This window comes from Grampus griseus (genome assembly GCF_964374135.1).
Source record: "Grampus griseus genome assembly, chromosome: 12".
In the NCBI taxonomy this organism is placed as follows: Eukaryota; Metazoa; Chordata; class Mammalia; order Artiodactyla; family Delphinidae; genus Grampus; species Grampus griseus.
Window position 1 is genome coordinate 59,229,259 of NC_139006.1, and position 16,604 is coordinate 59,245,862.

A 16,604-nucleotide genomic window follows, 5' to 3' on the forward strand; every position below is an offset into this window, starting at 1 on the left:
TAATGAAGTTCCCTTGATCTTGTATTATACAAATACTGATGAATTACATTATATTCACTTTATACTGAATTCTCCCTTATAATGAAAAATGACAAATACTAGTAGCTTCCTGTATATTCTCTATAGTCAAAAATATTATACACAAGCATTTTTAACTTAGTTTAATTTCTACCTAAGGCTAGATTCCCTAGAAGAAAAACCTAAGGTAAATATTCAAGTCCATGTGATACTTTTTAAGGCAGTGCCTTCAGAAGAAAGAGCATGAAGGAAGCAGGACAGGGCAAGGAAAGAGGATTGCCCAATATGTGTCTCATCTGGAGTCTAGCTTTAGCCTAATCTCCATAGGAGCTCTGGAGCATAAGTTGAACTACACAGAGAAACGATCAAAAGCAAGAAAGTTGACCATTTTTATTTTTATGCCAATCAGTCATTGATAACACCAATTACTGGGATAAAGAATACAACCTCCCAGGCAAGGCAGCTGCCATTTGGCTGAGGGCAATTTTTTAGAGAAGAGGGTTTCTGTGAGCATTAGCAACCAACATTCGCAGCAGCTGGGAGAGCAAGTGCATCAGCTTGGTAAAGGAGATCCAAGAAGGGAATTGTCGACTTAAAAAAATGCACGTGAGAGTTATGAGGTAAGTTTTATTTGGGGCAAAATGAGAACTGCATCCGGAGAGACAACATTTCAGAGAGCTCTGAGAAACTGTTCCAAAGAGGTAGGGGGTAAGGTCAGTATATATGTGACTTTGGTGAAGGGGGAATACATGCAATCAAGCACATATTTTTTGTAGAACATTTCTTCTAGTATTGTGAAGGTCTGCTAGTCATGAGAAGCAGACGTCACCATGAAGGATTTTAGTGTTTTTTTCTAGATATGAGGAGATACAAGAATTGGGCTCATAAAATCAGCTCCTAAAAATATCTAACTATCTGAAGACCTGTTCTGCCAGTTTTTCCCAAAGCACAGAGTGCCTCATTTCAGTTCTTCACCCTGAACTCCTTCCAGGGAGGTGTTGAAAATCAGCAGCTGCAGCAGCACATAATTTAATCCTTGTAGAGGTAGATGGCAAGTCCCAATGATGAGTGTCAATTGTAGTTGACAGGACCCCCTCATGGTCATAAATTCGACCATGCTTTGGGAGACATATCATGACCATTTTTCCCATGGTGCTAGGTTCATTCCTAGGTCTAGGTGCTAGGTGCTAGGCTCATTCCTAGGTCTGACTAAGATTTCACAGATACACCACTCAATGTGCTATTACTGGGATAGGTCTTATCAACAAAGGTCTCTGGACCACCTGTATTCCTAGTCTGTTATGGAACAGGAAAAAAATTCCCTCTTCTTGCATCTTCCTATATCTAGAGTTACACTGTAACAATCATTGATCGCATACAGAACTATATATTTGATCACCTGTTTCAAGTAACCTAGTTATCATTATTTTTGTTGGTGGCTCAGTCACACATTTTGTAATACAAGAAAAAAACAATCTTGTAAAAACAGGCAAAATACAAATAACATAGCTGGCAGTATTATTAAAGCCATAAGAAAGAATTAAGCCAATAACTTCCATTAGGTTCAGACCAGTATATCCTCAGGTCATCTGACTTAGTCTGTTCTGTACCAATCCTTATCTTTCAGGGAAATGATATATTGGTGCTGTCTGTAAAGCTCCCAGCTTAATTTCCTAGTTACTAGGCTGGTTATCCTTAGTATAATTTAATTGTTCCCAAGTTAAACAGGCACCTTAAAACTTAAATGACCATAGCCTGGTGTTAACCACATAAAGCCATCCCATAATTGTGAGAGGTTTTATTCCCTGGCTGAAATATTGCTTGTTGCTCTGATTGTGCTTGAGTAACTTTAGAGGAAAATTCATTTTTATGGTCAGTGTCAGAGTGGGTATTATTAATTGTCTAAGTGTGGGGATCCCATGCAGTAATATAGAGAGTAGCCTGAACAAGACTGAACTTTCTTTCTTCTAAAATAAATTTCCTGAGGACCATCCAATTAGAGCCTTGGAGTGCAGAAATCCACCAAGGTAATCCAGAAGTACTAGATACAGGAAACTGGTCACAAACCCAACAATTGGATTGATTTTTAAAACTAACATAGGATTGTGTCTATGATAGAGAAATATTTTATTTATATGCAAAAGTCCAAGAATTCAAGAAAACATTATAAAAGATCATATGAATCAGGTCCAGCATCTTGGGTAAGATGTCTAGTTCTGATGTCATCTTCTCATCCTGGTGTGAGTGTACTTTCCTCTGTTTGAGCATCATTTTAAGGTTACTTTGAGGTCAGCAGTCCACTCTATGGACCAGTCCAGTGCAGGAGCCCTTTTTAAGTGGGAAATATGAAACCAAGAGTGAATTCTCTTTAGTTTTGCTGCACATGAGCTAGTTAAGAGTACCTAGTGGGGGCCTTTCCATCTGGGTTGTAGTGAGTCCTTTAAATGATGTCTTTTCCAATATACATAGTCCTTTGGTTGCAGGTCGTGAGACATCTGATTTTCATCCAAAGATAGATTACTGAGATAAGCTTCAGGAACAAACTTAGAGTGCCCTTTTAATAATTCAATTTAACTTTACATTAATATAACATGACAGCAAGGAACTATATGAGAAGTGAGTCATCGTAGTAAATAGAGACCTCCATTAACAAAACTGAGATTTAACATTCACTGAAACATCTCTTTTTTTCTCTAAAATTAGCCTTATTTCTACTAAATAAATATAAGCAAATTAAGACTAATTTGTTTGAAAAATAAATCTGGTCTCACTAAACTTGGCCGGATGATTCATATAACTATGATTGATCATAAAGGATTTTTGCTTGCTGAAACTTTTATAAGGAGTCTCAGACTGGACTTTTAAAAGACCTTTTGCACAGCAAAGGAAACGATAAACAAGACGAAAAGACAACCCTCAGAATGGGAAAAAATATTTGCAAATGAAGCAACTGACAAAGGATTAATCTCAAAAATATACAAACAGCTCATGGAGCTCATTACCAGAAAACAAATGACCTAATTAAAAAATAGGTGGCAGACCTAAATAGACATTTCACCAAAGAAGACATACAGATGGCCAAGAGACACATGAAAATATGCTCAACATCACTATTTATTAGAGAAACACAAATCAAAACTACAATGAGGTATCACCTCACACCGTTCAGAGTGGCCATCATCAAAAAATCTACAAACAATAAATGCTGGAGAGGGTGTGGAGAAAAGGGAACCCTTTTACACTGTTGGTGGGAATGTAAATTGATACAGTCACTATGGAGAAAATTATGGAGGTTCCTTAAAAAACTAAAAATAGAACTACCATATGACCCAGCGCTCCCACTACTGGGCATATACCCTGAGAAAACTATAATTCAAAAAGACACATGAACCACAATGTTCATTGCAGCACTATTTACAATAGCCAGAACATGATAACAACCTAAATGTCCAATGACAGATGAATGGATAAAGAAGATGTTGTAATATATACAACGAAATGTTACTCAGCCATAAAAAGGAATGAAATTGGGTCATTTGTAGAGATGTGGATGGAGCTAGAGTCTGTCATACAGGGTGAAGTAAGCCAGAAAGAGAAAAACAAATATTGTATATTAATGCATTTATGTGGAATCTAGAAAAATGGTACAAATGAACCTATTTGTAGGGTAGGAATAGAGACGTACACATAGAGAACATACTTGTGGACATGGGGGGAAAGGGAGGGTGTGATGAATTGGGAGATTAGGTTTGACATAAATACACTACCATGTGTAAAATAGATAGCTAGTGGGAACCTGCTGTACAGCACAAGGAGCTCAACTTGGTGCTCTGTGACTACCTAGATGGGTGGAATCAGGAGGTGGGAGGGAGGTCCAAGAGGGAGAGGATATAGGTATACACATAGTTGATTCATTTCATTGTACAGCAGAAACTAACACAACATTGTAAAACAATTTTACTCCAATAAAAGTAAAAGAAAAGAAAAAGTACCTCTCGGGCTAGGAAAATCACGCCAAGAGCTTATCACAGATTTTGCCTAACAGATCTAGGTGAATTACTCCCTTTTCAATGTCCCCAAAATACCCTGAGTTCTCTATACGTGTTAGTGAGGTAGCCTTCCTAATTTATCTGCTAAAGTTGCTGGGAATCTAAGAGCTTCCAATGTCTGGAGGGAACAGATAGAAAAGATAAATGTTTCAATCCTGCTTACAAATGTATAAGGTAAACCTTCCTTGAGGGGAAGGTTTTCCTTACACCTGGAAAACACAGATTTAAGGCAGTAATTTTTCAGATAGAAACCATAAAATTTATAACCATATTCACCAGTTCACTCATCCCTATGTAAATAATGCTTTTTGTTAACAGCTTTATGAAGCCATCAGGTTTTTCATTAGAATTCTTCAATTTCTTACCCATTTCAGGGATTTCCCTGGTGGCACAGTGGTTAAGAATCTCCCTGCCAATGCAAGGGACACGGGTTTGAGCCCTGGTCCAGAAAGATCCCGCATGCCGTGGAGCAACTAAGCCCATGAACCACAACTACTGAGCCTAAGTGCCACAACTACTGAAGCCCTCGCACCTACAGTCCATGCTCCACAACAAGAAAAACCACCTCAATGAGAAGCCCGCACACTGCAATGAAGAGTAGCCCCCACTCACCAAAACTGGAGAAAGCTCACACACAGCAACAAAGACCCAACGCAGCCAAAAATAAAAGAATAAAAGAAAAATTCTTACCCAGTTCAGCATTATGGTCTGGAAGTCAGAAACTTGTATTTAACCAAAAGTCCTTTCTATAAATCTTCCTGAAGAGAAAACATTTTTGCAAAGGCATTAGAGTGAAACCATAAGTGTCTATAGTGACAAAAGACTTAAGGCACGTTTAAAGCAGCAGCATAGCACAGGGAGATCAGCTTGGTGCTTTGTGACGACCTAGAGGGTTAGAATAGGGAGGGTGGGAGGGAGGCTAAAGAGGGAGGGGATATGGGGATATATGTATGCATATGGTTGATTCACTTTGTTGTACAACAGAAACTAACACAGTATTATGAAGCAATTATACTCCAATAAAGATCTATTTTAAAAAATCTGCTTACAATGCAATGCAACTGACAAAGTAACTTGGTTAATGCTGTGACATACAACACTTTAAGATAATAACTAGAATTATGACTGATAACATTTTACCGGGACATGTCAGAATTTTAGGAACACCATATAATTTTTAGAATATCTATATTAATAACATTTATCATACACTAAAACCTAAGAAGATTTATTACTCATTTGACAATGTAACTTAAGGTACCAAATAAACCTAGTTTATAACTCTCTTTGGGATGTTTCAGGGGCCCTTTGAAGCATCTCAAAGTTAGCTAGAGGTCAAAAGGACTTTATTAGAATTTGATTTAGGAAGTTTTGTTAAAAAATATCCAAGTGTTTAGAACACTCAGTCATTTAGGATCACAGGTCACTGTGAAACAATAGTTATTCACTTAGGCAAAGTAACAATAAAACACTTTAAAGGCAAATAAAGAATGGATCACTTAAAAGGTAAGGAAACTTAAAATCTGTTATCAAAGGCAGTTCAACATTTTAAGAAATCTTGTCCTCTTAAGAGAGAGAAAAGCCAAATTCAAGTTTTGCACCCACTTAACTTTTAAAATTCATTTACTCATTAAATGTATTTTAAACTTAGTCAATCCTGACCATGCACAAAACTCTTTTCTCGGGGTCCACTTTCCACAAACACTTTTGTCACTTTCCTTATCCATCACTTTATTTTCCCATTCAGAAAGAGCCACCTGTAAGTCAGACCTACATCCTTTTCCCTTAGTAAAATGCAATTCCATTCCTCATGCCTTCTTTACTGAAAACACACATCCTACTTTCCTTAAGCAAACATGAACTGTCCTTTATATCAGCATTTTGTAGATTGGTGAACATAAACACCAAAGATAATTTCTAAAAACATTTGCTTACTTTAGAGAACATGGCACCAAACATATTCATTAATAGTCCAAGTTATCTTTAGTTTCTCTGTAAGAGGAAGCCAGTGTTCAGTAATTAATGTTTCAGCATCTTATTTGGGAATGACCTAGCTATTCAATAAGTTTCCATCACTTCACTTAATTTAACACAACTCTAGAATTTCAAGTTACCAGAATCTGGAGAAACTATTTTAGATAGACATTCCTAAAGCATAGCTATTCTTAATAGAGTTTATCTAAAAGCTCTTGTCTCATTTACATTTTCTTTCCTGAAAATTTTCTTCACATCAAATTACTTTCCTTGCTGACAAATTTGTAACAGATATAAAAAGATTTCATTTAGCTTATATTACACCTAGGCACAATAAAAGTATTATAGTTAATGTTGATGACTCTAAAAACATGTCTATAATATTTAGATCAACAAACATTAATACCAGATGTTAATTTAATACAGAATATTTCCCAGTTCACATGAACCTAAAATTAATTCTGGTCAGTTGCCTTCTGTATTTTTTTTTGAGAATTTATATAAGCACTTAATTTCCTTTAACCCAATTAAGTAGAGCTCACTTACAAATTAAGTTTTGATAATGCCATCCAAAGGTAAAAACAAAGATAATTCACACATAAACATACAGACACAACGAGAGATCTCATAGCTTCACTTTCTATACTTAGTCATGAATCAGATATTATAATATAAAACTCACTGGTTTATAAATAACAGCTAGAATAAAAAAATTTTAATCCTTGTTCCAGGTTTTTATTTTATTTTATTTTCCAATCTCAGGAATTAGAAATAGTCTAGACAAGTGTTCCTGAGAGCCCTGGTCTCAAGGCACAAGGAGAGAAAGTAAAGTTTTCCTAGTAGGACTTATTCCCTCAGGGTCAGAATTCTGAAGAGGATTTTTTTTCCTTCAAGCTAGCTTTCTCTACTGGTTGGGAATTAAATGGGTGTCAGTTAACCTTCGATTGACATTGTGTACTTAACTGGCATTGAGTACCTAATTGGCGCAATTGGTTCATAATTTTTGTAGATACCCCATTTTCTTTCTTTTTAATGGTTCTGCAAAGTTGGTCTGATATAGTTTCAAGTAATTAATTGTTGGTTTCATGTAAAGAAGTTACTCTATCATTTCTTCTTTTAGAAGATCCTAGTAAGCATTCTATTCAGTCTGTTTGATTTTATGGCTGGCTTTTTTCTGTGTGTGCAAAATATTAATTTTGGAATATCAAAAGAAACCCAATTTTGTCATTTTAAGTTGAGATCTCCTTTAGTATAAGTTCCCCAATTAAGTAGGCACTTGCAAGTATGAGATTTTGTATGTATATGAACCTGGCTGGAGTGTTAGTCAGAGGCTGGATTTCTGATGCCCCTTGTTTCTGTTTGAAAATCTCTATTTCCCATTTTAAAGTTGAATTTGTCAGGGATAAAAACACTAGTGAAATTGTGTGCTTCTTGTGAGCTTAACTTCTCTAGGCATCACCCTAGAGTTGTTCCAGCCCTCTTACTTCTCTGTTTCTCCTTTTGACGGTCTAAGAACACCACTGGTGCTCAAATCGCTGAATGGCCAATTCTTATCTGTGAACCCTGGATGAGCAAGTATTTTTATTAATGAGTGGGTTTCCCTATGGGACCACTGCACAGTATGAGGACTCTGCCTCCACCACTCCTGTATATTTCTCAGTCACCTGAGAAAGCTGTAACCGGCTGGGAGGTGTCTTGTCCCTTTTCTTCAGAGCAAAGCTCTAATGTAATATCTCCACTTTTATCCCTACAAATTCTATCAAGGCAGCCAAATTGAGAAAAAGCGTCAGATCGACAAATTACCTAACCACTCAGTGCAGACCACTCAGTCTCCTACAACTGAACAAACCCTGGTATCTTTCAACCAGCCTCCCCCACCCCAGTATCTTTCACCTGTGTGGGTATTCCCCAGTATCTTTCAACCAAGCCCCACCCACTATCTTTCCACTGGGTGGGTATTTCCCTGGTATCTTTCAACCAGGACCCCCCTGCCCAGTATCTTTCCACTGGGAGGAGGCAGGTACCTGCTATACTGCCAAATAAAACTCAGGATCATCAACCAATATGGGAGATCCGAGAACCAGAAGAGACCCAAATTCATCTGGACTCTCTGAGGAGACAGATGGATGCAAGGGACCTCTGCTGGTACCAAGCCTCCCGATCCTTGTAGAGTTCAGGCAAAGGAGAGGAGTTCACTCTGTCTCTTCCTTCGTGGTCGCCATAACTGTCGACTTTAAAAAATGCACAATGTGAGAGTTGCGAGTTAAGTTTCATTTGGGGCAAAATGAGAACTGAAGCCCAGGAGACAATGTTTCAGATAGCTCTGAGAAACTGCTTCAAAAAGTTAGGGAGGAAGGTCAGTATATATGTGATTTTGGTGAAGGGGGAATACATGCAATCAAGCACATATTTTTTGTAGAACGTTTCTGTTAGTCTCATGAAAGTTACTGCTAGTCATGAGGAGCAGACATCACCATGAAGAATTTTAGTGTTTTTCTAAATATGAGGAGATACAAGATTTGGGCTCATAAAATCAGCTCCTGACAATATCTAACTATCTGAAGACCTGTTCTGCCAGTTTTTCCCAGAGCACAGAGTGCCTCATTTCAGTTCTTCACCCTGAACTCCTTCCAGGGAGGTGTTGAAAATCAGCAGCTGCAGCAGCACATGGTTTAATCCTTGTAGAGGTAGACGGCAAGTCCCAATGGTGAGTGTCAATTGTAGTTGACAGCATCAACAGTGTCTACTAAAGTCTCAATAACCAAACAATTATTTATTGAATACTTAGCAGGGAGCCAGTGTTTACCAAACACTATGAAGTCTCTTCAGATGTCCAGATACATTTTAAAATTTAACATAATGATTTTGGGGTAGTCCTTTAAATACACTTACTTTCAAGACTCTAGTAATTAAGCTTTAGAAAGGACCAGGCAGCTATTAAAAGAGGATTTTCAAGTGGCACATAGGAAAACATCATTCTCAAGAGTGCAATTGTGAGAGCAATGGAGAGTGGGATGCTTACTGCGATGGTCAGAGCGACATCGAGAGTGATGGTGAGTGCAATGGTGAGTGCGATGGTGAGAGCAAATGTGAGTGCGATGGTGACTGCGATTGTGACTGCAACGGAGAGTGTGAGGGTGTGAGCGATGGTGCATTGAATGGTGAGTGCGATGGAGCATGCGATGGTGAGAGTGGTGGTGAGATCGATGTTGAGTGCGATGATGATTAAGATGTTCAGAACGATGGTGAGTTCAATGGAGAGAGAGAAGGTGAGTGCGATGGTGAGAGCAATGATGAGTACAATGGTGAGTGGGATGTTGAGGGCAATGGTGTGTGCGATGGTGCGAAACACGGTGAGTGTGATGGTGAGAACGATGGTGAGTGTGATGGTGAGTGCAATTGTGAGAGTGATGGAGTGTGGGATGCTTACTACGATGGTCAGAGTGATATCAAGAGTGATGGTGAGTGCAATGGTGAGTGCAATGGTGAGAGACATGGTGAGTGCGATGCTGAAAGCGATGGGGTGAGCTATCGTGAGTGCGATGATGCCTGCAGTGGTGCATGCGGTGTTGGCTGAGATGGTGAGAGCAATGGTGAGTGCGACGTTCAGTGCAATGATGAGAGCGATGGTGAGAGTGCTGGTGAGAGTGATCTTGAGAGGGATGGTGAGGTGATGGTGAGAGCGATGGTGACTGTGATGGTGAGAGCGATGGTGAAAGCGATGGTGAGTTCGATGTTGAGTGTGATGGTGAGAGCAATCTTGAGAGCGATGGTGAGTGCGATAATGAGAGCTATGGTGACTGTGATGGTGAGAGCAATGGTGAGAGTGATGCTGAGTGCGACGCTGAGTGCGATGGTGAGAGTGATCTTGAGAGTGATGGTGAGTGTGATGGTGAGTGCGATGGTGAGAATGATGGTGAGAGTGATGTTGAGTGCAATGGTGAGTGCTATGATGAGAGTGATAGTGCATGAGATGGTGTGCACGACTGTGTGTGAAACAGTGTGTACTATGGTGTGTGCGATGGTGAGTGCAGTGGGTAGTGTGACCGTGAGAGCAATGGTGAATGTGAGGGTGACTGCAATGGTGAATGCAATGGTGAGAGCCATGGTGCGTGCGATGGTGCATGCGATGGAGTGTGCAATGCTGTGTATGATGGTGAGAGTGATGGTGAGTGTGATGGTGAGTGCAATGATGAGTGCGATGGTGAGTGTGATGGTGAGAGCGATGGTGAGTGTGAGAGTGAAAGCAATGGTGAGTGCAATGGTAAGATCGATGGTGAGTCCGAGGGTGAGTGTGATGGTGAGAGCAATGATGAGAGCGATGGTGTGTGCTATGTTGAGAGCAATGGTGAGAGTGATGGTGAGAGCAATCTTGGCAGTGATGGTGAGGCAATGGTGAGAGTGATGGTGAGTACGATGCTGAGTGCGATCTTGAGAGCGATGTTGAGTGTGATGGTGAGAGCGATGGTGAATGTGCTGGTGAGGGCGATGGTGAGTGCAATAATGAGAGCGATGGTGAGTGTGATGGTGAGAGCAATGGTGAGTTCGAAGGTGAAAGCAATGTTGAGAGCGATGGTGAGTGCGCTGATGAGCGCGATGGTGATGGTGAGAGTGATGGTGAGTGTGATGGTGAAAGTGATGCTGTGTGCGATGTTGAGTGTGATGGTGAGTGCAATGGTGAGTGCGATGGTGAGTGCAATGATGAGAGCGATGGTGAGTGAGATGGTGAGTGCGACAGAGAGTGCGATGGTGAGAGCGATGGTGAGTGTGATGCTGAGAGTGATGATGAGAGCGATGGAGAATACAGTGTTGAGAGTGATGGAGAGTGCGATGATGAGTGCGATGGTGAGTGCGATGTTGAGAGCGAAGTTGAGAGTGATGGTGAGAGCAATCTTGAGACTGATGGTAAGCCAATGGTGAGAACGATGGTGAGTGCGATGCTGAGTGCGATCGTGAGAGCGATCTTGAGAGTGATGTTGAGTGCGATGGTGAGAGCGAAGGTGAGTGTGATGGTGAGTGCGACACTGAGAGCGGTGGTGACAACAATGGTGAGTTTGATGCTTAGTGCGATGTGGAGAGCCATCTTGAGAGCGATGGCGAGTGCAATGTTGAGTGCGATGGTGAGAGAGATGGTGAATGTGCTTGTGAGGGTGATGCTGAGTGCGATAATGAGAACGATGGTGAGTGAGATGGTGATAGCGATGTTGAGTGCGATGTTGAGAGCGATGGTGAGTGTGATGGTGAGTGCGATGGTGAGAGTGATGGTGAGAGTGATGGTGTGTGTGAAGTTGACAGCGATGCTGCGTGTGATGGTCCGTTTGATGGTGAGTGCGATGGCATGTGTGATAGTGAGAGCGATGGTGAGTACAATGGTGAGTCAAATATTGATAGCGATGGTGAGAGCAATGGTGAGCTCAATAGTGAGTGCGAAGTTGAGATCGATGTTGAGTGCGACGGTGAGAGTGATGGTGAGTGCAATGGTGAGTCAGATATAGATAGCAATGGTAAGAGTGATGATGAGTGCTATAGTGAGAGCGAAGTTGAGAGCGATGGTGAGTGCGATGGTGCCTATGATGGTGCAAGCGATGGTGAGTGTGATACTAAGAGTAATGGTGAGTGCGATGTTGAGTGCAATGATGAGAGTGATAGTGCTTGTGATGGTACATGCGACATTGTGTGCCACAGTGCTTGCGACTGTGTGTGAGACAGTGAGTGCAATGGTGAGTGCGACGTTGAGAGCAAAGGTCAGTGCAATGGAGAGTGTGAGGGTGAGAACGATGGTGCGGGCGTTGTTGCGTGTGATGGTGAATGCGATGCTGAGTGCGATGGTGAAAGCGATCATGAGTGTGACGTTGACAGTGATGGTGACAGCAGCGGTGAGTGTGATGGTGAGTGCGATGGTGAGAGCGTTGGTGAGTGTCAGGGTGAGAGCAATGGTGAGTGCAATGGTGAGATCGATGGTGAGAGTGATGGTCTATGCGAGGTTGAGAGTGATGGTGAGAGTGATGGTGAGAGCGATCTTGAGAGTGCTGGTGAGGCGATGGTGAGTGTGACGCTGGGTACGATCATGAGAGCAATCTAGAGAGTGATGTTGAGTGCGATGGTGAGTGCCATGGTGAGAGCAATGTTGAAAGTCATGGTCTGTGCGATGTTGAGGGCGATGGTGAGAGTCATGGTGAGAGCAATTTTGAGAGTGATGGTGAGGCGATGGTGAGTGTCACGCTGAGTGCAATCATGAGAGCGATCTTGAGAGCGATGTTGAGTGAGATGGTGAGTGCAATGGTGAGAGTGATCTTGAGAGTGATGGTGAGGCGATGGTGAGAGCAATGTTGAGAGCGATGCTGAGTGCGATGTTGAGAGCGATGGTGAGTGCAATGGTGAGAGCGATGGTGAAAGCAATGGAGACTGCAATGTTGACAGTGATGGGGAGTGCGATGATGAGTGCGATGGTGAGAGCAATGGTGAGAGCGACCGTGAGTGTGATGGTGACAGTGATGCTGTGAGCGATAATCCGTGTGATGCTCAGAGCGATGGTGAGTGTGATGGTGAGACCAATGTTGAGAGCGATGAGGAGTGCAATGGTGAGTGTGATGATGAGAGCGATGGTGAGTGTGAGGGTGAAAGCTATGGTGAGTGCGATGGTAAGACCGATGGTGAGTCCAAGGGTGAGTGCGATGGTAAGAGCAATGATGAGAGCGATAGTGTGTGCTATGTTGAGAGCAATGGTGAGAGTGATGGTGAGAGCAATGTTGGCAGTGATGGTGAGGTGATGGTGAGTGCAATGCTGAGTGCGATCATGAGAGCAAACTTGAGAGCGATGTAGAGTGCGATGGTAAGAGTGATGGTGAATGTGCTGGTGAGGGCAATGGTGAGTGCAATAATGTGAGCGATGGTGAGTATGATGGTGAGTGTGATGGTGACAGCGAAGCTGCGTGCCATGATCCGTGTGATGTGGAGTGCGATGGTGAATGTGATGGTGAGTGTGATGCTGAGAGCTATGGTGTGTTCGATGGTGAGTGCGATGGTGAGAGCAACGGAGAGTGCGATGGTGAGAGTGATGATGAGTGCGATAGTGTGTGCGATGGTCAGTGTGATGTTGAGGGCGATGGTGAGACCGATGATGAGAGCCATAGTGAGTGAGACGTGGAGTGCGATGGTGAAAGCAATGGTGAGAACAAAGGTGAGAGCAATGGTGAGAGCGATGGTGAGTGCGATGATGACGGTGATTGTGAGAGTGATGGTGAGTGTGATTGTGAGAGTGAAGCTGCGTGCAACTGTCCGTGTGTTGGTGCATGCCAGGGTGCATGCGATGGAGAGTGCGATGCCGAGAGTGATATTGGGAGCGATCTTGAGAGCGATGGTGAGTGCGATTGTAAAAGCGATTGTTAGTGCCAAAGTGCGTGTGATGGTGAGTGTGATGGTGAGTCAGATGGTGAGCATGATGGGGAAAGAGATGGTGAGTGTGAAGGTGAGTGCAATGGTGTGCACAATTGTGCATGCAATCCTTAGAGCAATAGAGAGTGCGATGGTTAGTGCGATGGTGACAGCGATGATGAGAGTGATGGTGAAAGCGATTGTGAATTTGAAGGTGTGGGTGAGGGTGTGTGCGATGGAGACTGGGATGCTGAGTGAGATGGTGAGAGAGATGGTGAAAGCAATTGTGAGTGCAATGATGAGTGTGATGCTGAGTGCGATGGTGCATGCGATGGTGCCAGCTATCGTGAGTGTGTTGGAGAGAGTGATGGTGAGTGTGATGTTCAGTGCTATGGTGAAACAGATAGTGCGTGTGATGGTGCACGCGACAGTGTGTGCCACTGTGCGTACAACAGTGTGTGCAATGGTGAGTTCAATGTGTAGTGCAACCATGAGAACAATGTTGAGTGCGACAGTGACTGCGACAGTGAGTGCAAGGGTGAGAGCCATGGTGTGTGCGATGGTTCGTTCGATGGAGTTGCGATGCTGAGTTTGATGGTTAGAGCGATCTAGAGTGTGATGATGAGTGCGATGGTGATTGTGATGGTGAGAGCGATGGTGAGTGAGATGGTGGGTGCAATAGTGAGAGCCATGGTGAATTCAACAGTGAGTGCGATGTTGAGAGCGATGGTGTATGTGATGGTGAGAGCGATGGTGAGTACGATAGTGAGAGCGATGCTGAGTGTGATGGTGAGACCGATGGTGCATGCGATGGTGCGAGGGATGATGAGTGTGATGGTGAGAGTGATGGTGAGTGCAATGTTCGATGCAATGCTGAGAGTGATACTGTGTGCGATGTTACGTGCAAAAATGTGGGCCATGGTGCATGCGACAGTTTGTGAGACAGTGAGTGCAACGGTGAGTGCGACAGTGAGAGCAAAGTTCAGTGCGATGGATAGTGTGAGGGTGAGACCAATGGTGCCTGCGATGTTGCGTGCAATACAGAATGCCATGCTGAGCGCGATGATAGGAACAATCGTGAAAGCGATCGTGAGTGCGATGGTGAGAGCAATGATGAGTGCGAGTGTGAGAGCAATGGTGAGTGCGATGGTGAGATCGATGGTGACTGCGAGGGTGAGTGCATTGGTGAGAGCGATGGTGAGAGTGATGATGAGAGCGATGGTGAGGCGATGGTGAGAGTGATGGTGAGTGATTTGCTGGGTGCGATGGTGAGAGCGATCATGAGAGCAATGTTGAGTGCGATGGTGAGAGCAATGTTGAGTGCGATGGCGAGTGTGATGTTGTGTGCGAGGGTGAGAGTGATCGTGAGTGTGAGGGTGAGAGTGATGGTGAGAGCGATGGTGAGAGTGACGGTGAGTACGATGGTGAGTACGTTGGTGCGTGCCATGCTGCGAGCTTTGGTGAGCGCCATGGTGAGACCGATGGTGAGAGCGAGGAAAAGTGTGATGGTTAGAGTGATGCTGAGAGTAACGGTGAGTGCAGTGGTGAGTGCAGTGATGAGTGTGATACGGCAGTGCACATGATGGTGGGTGCGACGGTGATTGGGACGGTGAGAGTGAGCATGAGAGCGAAAGCGCGTGTGATGGTGCATGCGATGGAGATTGCTTGGCTGAGTGCGATGGTGAGAGCAATTTTGAGAGCGATTGTGAGTATGACGGAGAGTGTGATGGTGAGAACCATGGTGACAGACATGGTGAGTGCGATGTTGAGAGCGATGGTGAGAGTGTTAGAGCGTGTGATGGAGCACGTGACAGTGTGTGCCCCAGTGCATGCTATGGTGAGTTTTATGGTGAGTGCAATGGGGAGTGCAATGGTGAGAGTGATGGTGAAAGCGAATGTGAGTGCAAAGGTGTGTGCGATTGTGAGTGTGACTGTGAGTCTTATGGTGAGAAGATGGTAAGTGCGATGGTGAGAGCAATGGTGAGTGTGATGATGAGAGTGATGGTGAGAGCGACGGTGATGGTGAGAGCGATGATGTGTACGATCATGAGTGTGATGGTGAGAGCGATGTGAGTCCGAGGGTGAGAGAGATGCTGCTTTCGATGGTCAATGTGATGGTGCGTGACACGGTACATGCAATGGACAGTGCAATGCCAAGTGTGATCTTGAGAGTGGTCTTGAGAGCGACAGTGAGTGCAATTTTGAGTGTGATGGTGGGAGCGATGGTGAGAGTGATGGTGAGTGCGATGGCATGTGCGATGGTGAGAACGATGGTGAGGGTGATGGTGAGAGCGATGTTGAGTGTGATGGTGAGAGTGATGGTGAGAGCGATGGCATGTGCGATGGTGAGAACGATGGTGAGGGTGATGGTGAGAGCGATGTTGAGTGTGATGGTGAGAGTGATGGTGAGAGCGATGGCATGTGCGATGGTAAGTGCGATGGTGAGTGCGATGATGACGGTGATTGTGAGAGTGATGGTGAGTGTGATTGTGAGAGTAAAGCTGCGTGCAACTGTCTGTGTGATGGTGCATGTCAGGGTGCATGCGATGGAGAGTGCGATGCCGAGAGTGATATTGGGAGCGATCTTGAGAGCGATGGTGAGTGCGATTGTAAAAGCGATTGTTAGTGCCAAAGTGCGTGTGATGGTGAGTGCGATGGTGAGTCAGATGGTGAGCATGATGGGGAAAGAGATGGTGAGTGTGAAGGTGAGTGCGATGGTATGCACGACTGTGCATGCAATCGTTAGAGCAATGGAAGTGCGATGCTTAGTGCGATGGTGACAGCGATGATGAGAGTGATGGTGAAAGCGATTGTGAATTCGAAGGTGTGGGTGAGGGTGTGTGCGATGGAAACTGGGATGCTGAGTGAGATGGTGAGAGAGATGGTGAAAGCAATTGTGAGTGCAATGATGAGTGCGATGCTGAGTGCGATGGTGCATGCGATGGTGCCAGCTATCGTGAGTGTGTTGGAGAGAGTGATGGTGAGTGTGATGTTCAGTGCTATGGTGAAACAGATAGTGCGTGTGACGGTGCACGCGACAGTGTGTGCCACTGTGCGTACAACAGTGTGTGCAATGGTGAGTTCAATGTGTAGTGCAACCATGAGAACAATGTTGAGTGCGACAGTGAGTGCAGGGGTGAGAGCCATGGTGTGTGCGATGGTTCGTTCGATGGAGTTGTGATGCTGAGT